This window comes from Salvelinus sp. IW2-2015, linkage group LG4q.2 (assembly GCF_002910315.2).
Source record: "Salvelinus sp. IW2-2015 linkage group LG4q.2, ASM291031v2, whole genome shotgun sequence".
Lineage (NCBI taxonomy): Eukaryota > Metazoa > Chordata > Actinopteri > Salmoniformes > Salmonidae > Salvelinus > Salvelinus sp. IW2-2015.
Window position 1 is genome coordinate 14,513,767 of NC_036843.1, and position 7,885 is coordinate 14,521,651.

A 7,885-nucleotide genomic window follows, 5' to 3' on the forward strand; every position below is an offset into this window, starting at 1 on the left:
TCAAAGTAATTAAAGACAGTTAAGTGCATGTCCGTAACAGGGTGGACATATCATATGGCTGATTCACTGAAAATGTGTTTAGAATTATCAAACTCTAAGTGCTGGAGCTTGGCCAACATGTTTTTCTACAAGTGTAACATTTCCTTTTTATAGTCAAACATAAAAGGAATACAAATTCTGAAATAAACATTTAAAATGTTGCGTGGTCCAAATGGTACTGTTTTGTGATATTGACCCTTATGCACCAGTCCAGTTGGTGGCGGTAATGCAATGTTACTATTGGATGCCAACCGCCGTTAAACACCGCAGAGGAAGGAGACCAAGCTGGTGAGACCTATTTTACAAGTTCATAAAGTGTGCTTTTCGAGGGTGTAACATTTTTTTTTAATCAATGCCAGCACATGCTGCTGATTATAGCAAGACGTAGCTACTGTTTTGGTTCTGGCTTGCTACTAGCTATGTAAGCTCATACAAGCCAAGCTAGTTAGCGCATATGCTTATCCAACTGTGAGGATTACATTTTGTGTATGATTTGGATAGCTAGCTAGCTAGCTATATCATTTAGCATGCCCACCATAGCTGTCAGCCTTATTTGTCACTGTTAGTTCTCTCCACGCAACACCTCCAAAATGAGACTGGTGATCCTGGAAGACTATGACCTGGCCAGTGAATGGGCAGCCAAATACATCCGCAACAGAATCATCCAGTTCAAGCCCAGTGCCGACAGATACTTCACCTTGGGATTACCCACAGGTAAACTTTGGTTGATTTACAGATAAAATAAGTGTATCTAGTAACTACTGTAAATTGCCAGGTACTAAATGTTAGTTTGTATGTCATGTTGCAGGTATGTAGCTAAGTATAATCTATGTCCCTCTCTTTTAGGAAGTACTCCTTTTGGGTGTTACTCTTATCAACTTTTTGTATCACAAGAATGAGGACCTCTCTTTGAAATATGTGAAGACCTTCAACATGGACGAGTATGTGGGTGAGTTTGAGTTTATAGGTACAAATTACACTCCCAACCGCAGATATAGAACCAGATGTTCTTAACCCAAGCCAAAACCTTAGTAACAGTGAAGGGTAAATTATTAAGCTGACCCTGTATGTTGTTGGGGTGTAATAGAAATAGGGATGTAGAATCAGTGGTGTAACCTTGCAGGAAGAAATCTGCCCAGTCAGCTCATTTAGGACCTGAGGAAGTGGGTCCTCAGGTCCTAAATGGCCACTCCGGTCCTCAGGTCCTATCTGGCCACTCCTGGGAATTTAGTTGACCCAGCTAGATTTCAATAGCAGAATGATGAAACCAGCATTTGTTTTTAAAAGCAATAATGCTCATCAAACTAACTACAAAATAAGCAAGTTATGAGTCCTTCCTCATCTAGCTAATTTGTAAGGTGCAGGCAATTCAGTGGAAACATTATCCACCCTGCCCACTAATTAATCTTCTTGAATATGCCTTTTTAGTTCCTTTCGATAGGGAATTATTAGGAAATGTTGTGCTATAACCTGTCTGTCTTATCAAAGCGTATTTGTCGTATGCACAGGACACAGTACAAGGAAATGCTTACTTGCAAGCTATCCTCTCAAACAGTGCAACAGCTTTAACAAGTATTCAGTAACAAATAAGTAAGAAAATAACACTCAGTATAATGTTTTAAAATCACTTATTCACCACAGGCTTGCCCCGGGCCCACCCAGAGAGCTATCACTCCTACATGTGGAATAACTTCTTCAAGCACATTGACCCAGAAAATGCCCATATCCTGGACGGCAATGTCACTGACCTAGAAGCAGAGTGTGAGGCCTTTGAGAAGAAGATTGCCCAGGCTGGGGAAATCAACCTGTTTGTGGGAGGTCAGTTTTTATACTTACATACATGCTTGTGACGTAAATCAGTTTTAATATGTTTTAACACCTCGTATACAGCATAAACATTCTAAGTCGACCCGCAGTGTGTTTGATTACATTTGGGACCAACGTCTCAAGGGCTACCTGTCCTTTATGTTAATGCAACTGGCCCCTGGTCATTTATCAATGGTCTGTGTTTATTAAAGGAGCCCAAGAGCTTAACTAAGTGAGTAATTCTCTCTCTCTGTGTTGTACTCAAGGAATCGGATCGGACGGTCACATTGCTTTCAATGAGCCAGTCTCGTCTCCAGGACCCGAGTGAAGACCCTGGTGAAGGACACCATTGTAGACAATGCCTGTTTCTTTGGCAACGACCTGTCAAAGGTCCCCACCATGGCCTTGACCGTGGGTGTGGGGACAGTCATGGATGCTCGAGAGGTAAAGAAGAGGTCTTAACATTATATTCCTTTAGCCATTTGTCTATCATCTATTTTCATAACACAGATATTGTTACATTGTCGACACAAAATAACTTAATTCACCTAGTAGTAGTTTTCTTTAGAAATTATGACTTGCAATTGTAGAGAGGTAGTGTTGAATGATTTTTTTATGTTTCCTTGATAATGATATTGAATTGATGTTCGTTTCAGGTCATGCTTCTTATCACAGGAGCCCATAAAGCCTTTGCCCTGTACAAAGCCATAGAGGAGGGTGTTAACCACATGTGGACCGTCTCGGCCTTCCAGCAACACACGCACACCATCTTTGTGTGTGACGAGGATGCCACACTGGAGCGCAGAGTCAAAACGGTCAAGTACTTCAAAGGTGAGCATGAGATAGGATGGGGTTTAGGATTACTATAAAGGAAATTGGTTACAACAAATGGTGGTGCACTTCATTTGATACTGGACAGTTGGTAAGTATTACCCACTTAACATGTTTCCCATGAATTGTTAATTTCCTTCCAGGTTTGATGCATGTTCACAACCGACTGGTGGACCCAGTACTCAGCATAAATTACCAATAATGGAGAATGGCGCCAAGTCAGAATTCCAGACCTCCAAATTGTGAATGGACCTAGAGTTGTTGGTAGGCTACAGTCAGCAAAACAAAGTGCCAGGGAGATTGTCGGCACTTTAGTTGAAGGGCTATGGTTTGTCTACCATAACAACTACCCAAGCAGTAAAGTACATGAGACTTGCTGGCATTCATAACCCTTTATTCCATAGACATTAACTGTCATTGGCTGTTTTTCAGCTTGTTTACATTCAATTAGAGTACTATGAAGGCTAACTTTAAATGCCCCCTCAACTGATATGTTAAAGATGCCATGAATTCGCATACACCACAGTTACCGATATATTAGGAGGTCAGACTCTTTGCCGTATTAGTCTCAAACATTTGTTGGGTTACAGCAGTGTCAAGGGAATTTGTTCATCACATTCTAGCATCCAACCACTCAGCTACAACTCAAGGATTCGTCTTCACACTATAACACTTCTCGACTCATCTGCTTTCTTCCATCAGACCGGATGAAGGAAAGCAAAATGCTTAGACCAGCTCAGATGAAAAAAGGAGTTGTGTTATCAAGTAAAGCCACTGGGTTATAGAGACTTGTCACTTTGAGCCATTTAGACAGCATATGCTTCAATTGGCATTTAACAGGGAAAAATACAACACTCTTTTCACTGACATTCTATGTCACTTGTAGCTTTGAACATTCCATAGATTTGTTAACATAGCAGTCAGTTATACTTGCCCAGTCGCCACCGCATTGATCTACATTTCATTATACTGTATTTTGTTTTCCTATCCGGAATGTCATTCTTGGCCATATTCAACGTAAAGTGTTTGATGTCATGGCATCATGTTGATTTTTCAAACATCTTCAGTTGTTTCTTTGACTTTTTCCTCTTTTGTGGTTTGGTAGAACAGTATGTTTTCATTTTATTGTAAGTACATTTAGTAAGTTACTAAGTCAATTTTAGAAATAGATTTTGCACATACTCTACTGTATCTCTCATCAATTGTTTAGTTTTATTGTGGCAGTAAAGATGATTCTTGTTAAATGTCATTTGTTTTTCAAAGTTGTATACTCAGGAGTCAGATTGAGGGGGAAATTCCTGCCACTTTGTCTAGGGGCAGTGTATAGTCTAGTACAAATACTGGCAAATAATGTAGTTTAACTTCAGTCCATGATATACGGGAATGAAGGAAACACTATGAGTATACATTTCTAGTCCCACTGTTGTACACAAGGTGTCACACTCTGCTGAGATACAAAATCAGAGAAATCAGTATGAATTGATGAGGAATAGTATACCTTTTCCCCCCCACCATCTGAACTGTATGTACTGTACTGGCTCAGATATTTTCACATTGTCATTCACAGCATGTTTCCAGAAACTGTAGTGGACACGTAATCAGGCAAAAACACTATGGCTTTGTTTGGTAGACATTTTCTATAGCTTTTCTTCACTTTGAAAGTGTGGAGTAGGTTGTGTGTAGATCTCTTTCTTTTTAGATGATGCTGTCTTTCTACACAGCTGTATAGTGGTCTGCATTAGTTCTAGCCAAGTGATTCTTATTTCCAAGGCGTCTGCTTGCAAAACAAAACGCTTCATCCATGGTGTTGTTTGAATCTTAGAAACCTGCCGCCTCTAGCATAATTTAACCAGATTCTCTCCCTCTGCCAACACTTTCAGAACTGTAAAGCTACCAAACAGATTCCAAGCCCAGGTTGATATTTCCAGTGTTCTGATTCAGACAGAATCATTAACATTGCTATGGCTGATCTGATCGAATCTGGCCCTACGCAAAACACTCGTTTAAATAAATAAATATGCAAATCAAAATCATAGTCTGCATTAAAGTTGTAAACTAGCTCCGTGGTAACTTTCACTTATGTAATTCTTGATGTTAATACAACACGATGTATGTAAATACAAAGTAATTGCTTTATTGTTATGCAGAGCGGCTTAATTACTCAGCCCGCCGAATGACAAGAGGGAGTCAACCTCCTCTGCTCTTTGTTCGTCTGTTAATGGATTTATCTGACAATTTGTTCTGCTTGATGTTAATGGCTTTTCCCTCGGCATGTAAAATTGAGGCACTGTTAACCAAAACCCCCAGAGAATTGATCATAGATAAGCCTTAACTTTATCCATCATCAAGCAGTGCCATCCCTCTGCTTAAAAAGTCACACCAGAGGAGTATTCTGAGATTACTATGAAGGGTCACACCAACGGAGTATTCTGAGATTACTATGAAGGAGTTTGCTGATCCCATGGATTTAGGCCCCTTATGCCCATAGCAACTGTACCAGAGTCAGTTTTCTGGTGCAGCTCACAACTTGTTAGATATTTTTTTATTTAGGAGAGGGTATGGGTTTTAACACAGGGAATTGGAAGAACCAACCCCAAATCAGTTTTGAAGGGCTACAAATTACTCCACCAAGTCCATGACCAAAGGGAGGATCACCTGAACCAATGCCCACCTGACAGACCTTCTCATTACCCCTCATATGTTTGGCTGTGCGGAGTGGCTCTTTGCACCGAATATCCTGTGATACCCCATGTTCTAACACCCGTTTGGGCTCAAGGTCTCTGCTTTGGCTGTAAATGGAAATAAACAGACACTAATGGAGAGGAGAAATTGCTTGTCAGTCGCTAACCGCCGCTCTCAGTACAGCGAGGGAGCATGCTAAGCTACCCAACGTGGGAAGAATAGCAATGAAAGCACCAATCAATACAATCCAAAGACAAACAGTGACACATTTGCAATGTGTGACAGCTTGTCAGTAGCATGTGGACCTTTAGTCAGTCCAAATGACTGAACACCATTCAGTGTATGGGACTTGCTAGTTTTTCCGTCTAATCGGCCGACATGCGATTCAGTGCAAAATTCAGTGTTTCCTCTTGATGAACATTGACTTTGATACTTGAACGCAGCCCACACAGCTTACCTCGCTTACTGGCCATCTCAAAGGTCAAATAGGGGGTGCTTATATTTGTCCTGTTTCACTGCGTGTACAAGTGGGAAACCTGTACGAGTGTGAGGTGTGTAATGGAAATGTTTTTTGCATATCCCACCTCCCCCTGAAACACATTCGGTGAGTGGGGTCACAGCCAAGGATCAGCCATGATTGATGGCAACCCTGGAGCAATTAGGGTTAAGTGCCATGCTCAAGGGCAGATTGACAGATTTTTCACCTTGTCGGTTTCTAACTATTCACTTTGTCTTGATTCGACCTAACAACCTTTGGTTACTGGCCCAACACTCAAACCGCTATTCTACCTGCTGCCGTATCTGAAAGGTTTCCAACACGTCTAGACTAGTCGGCTTCAGTGCTGTGTGGGAAGAGCTGCCTTATCCATTTCTTAAGGTTCAACGCAGCTCACACCCACCATAGAAATATTCATGCATTATCTTTGTACATAAATAAAATGCAAATCCCTGAGGTAACCGTGTGTGTGTGTGTGTGTGTGTGTGCATGTTTATGTGTATTGGTTTATATCACCCTGTGTGGGTAGGCAAATGTATTGGATGTGCACTGGTTAAAAGAACCACAACAAAGAATAGGGCAATCCTCCTGTCTGGCTGTGGTGAATGAAGGCTCTGACTGCTCCAATGATGGACGACACTGACCGTATCTGGCATTGCAATAACAGTCCTCTGACCCACACTCTCCCCACTGCTACCCCAACACCACAATCAATACCTACTCCCAGGTAGATCTTTGAAGCTCCAGACCCCAATAAAAATAAAAAGACAGATCCACACTCAATGATTTGAAGTATTCAATTTAAAAAAAACATTTATTCTATCTCTAGTAGAAGATGAATGTTTCACCCCTCTCAACCTTCATCAGTGTTGAGCAACATATTTCTGCAAAATGCCATTTCAATAATTAGAGCTAGGTGGTTATTGATTTGTATGACGCTGACTGGTGGTGTGAAAAGAAAAGCAAGAACTAGAAAATAAAAACATTTGGGGGTTACCAAGGTTATTGCGGTAAGTAGGAAGCCGAGAGTCAGTTTGATTTCCCTCTTAAGAACTAACTGCAACATGAGGTCTTTAAATATCTTCACAACTTTTTTTCCTCTCAAACCACCCAGCTACTATAGTGACAATAAGGGACAGCAAACTTGTATCTGTTCTTAAAAGTTCACATTCTTTGTGCATCTAAGCTTCCAGATCCTTTCATCTAACTGGTTACCAGGGTAACACAGGCTCAATAACGCTCCTATGTGGGTAGGAGAGAAACATCTCTCACTGTCAGAAGTATTAGAGGTAAGAAAACAACAGCCATGGAGACAGATTTAGAAATATGTGGGATGGGAGAGGTCCTATGCATTTATCTGGGTGAGATTAAAGCAGCAGATAAAGCTGCTGAAACTCTAATTTCATACAGGTTGTAAGCTTTTTTAAAATTGATTTGCTCTCTGTGAATTGAATTTTGATGAAATCATTGGAATGGAAGTTGCCACAATGTGGGAGCTTCTGAATGTTACTGAATAGTCAACAACTAGTTTACTGAATATATAAAATCTAGTTCCTGATTATCTTTGTCATTTGGATGGAACACCCTTTGTCCTTTGATAATGTACCATCAGCAAGTATTCTCATTCTGTTGCATCTTAGAAAAGGGACTGTGCCATTAAAAAAAAAAAAACTTACATCTGTTTGCGTTCAACAAAGGCCCAATTAACTTCAACTACCTACCCTTATCAACTTCAACTACCTACCCTTATCAACTTCAGCTACTACCTTATCAACTTCAACTACCTACCCTTTATCAACTTCAACTACCTACCCGTATCAACTTCACTACCTACCCTTATCAACTTCAACCAGCTACCCTTATCAACTTCAACTACCTACCCTTATCAACTTCAACTACCTACCCTTATCAACTTCAACTACCTACCCTTATCAACTTCAGCTACCTACCCTTATCAACTTCAACTACCTACCACTTATCAACTTCAGCTACCTACCCTTATCAACTTCAACCTACCTACCCTTATCAACT

General features: G+C 40.6%; 1 pseudogene; it reads left to right on the forward strand.

Moving 5' to 3' along the window:
• Positions 1-246: 246 nt before the first annotated feature.
• Positions 247-7,231, forward strand: LOC111963380 (glucosamine-6-phosphate isomerase 2-like; annotated as a pseudogene).
• The last annotated feature ends 654 nt before the right edge of the window (positions 7,232-7,885 follow it).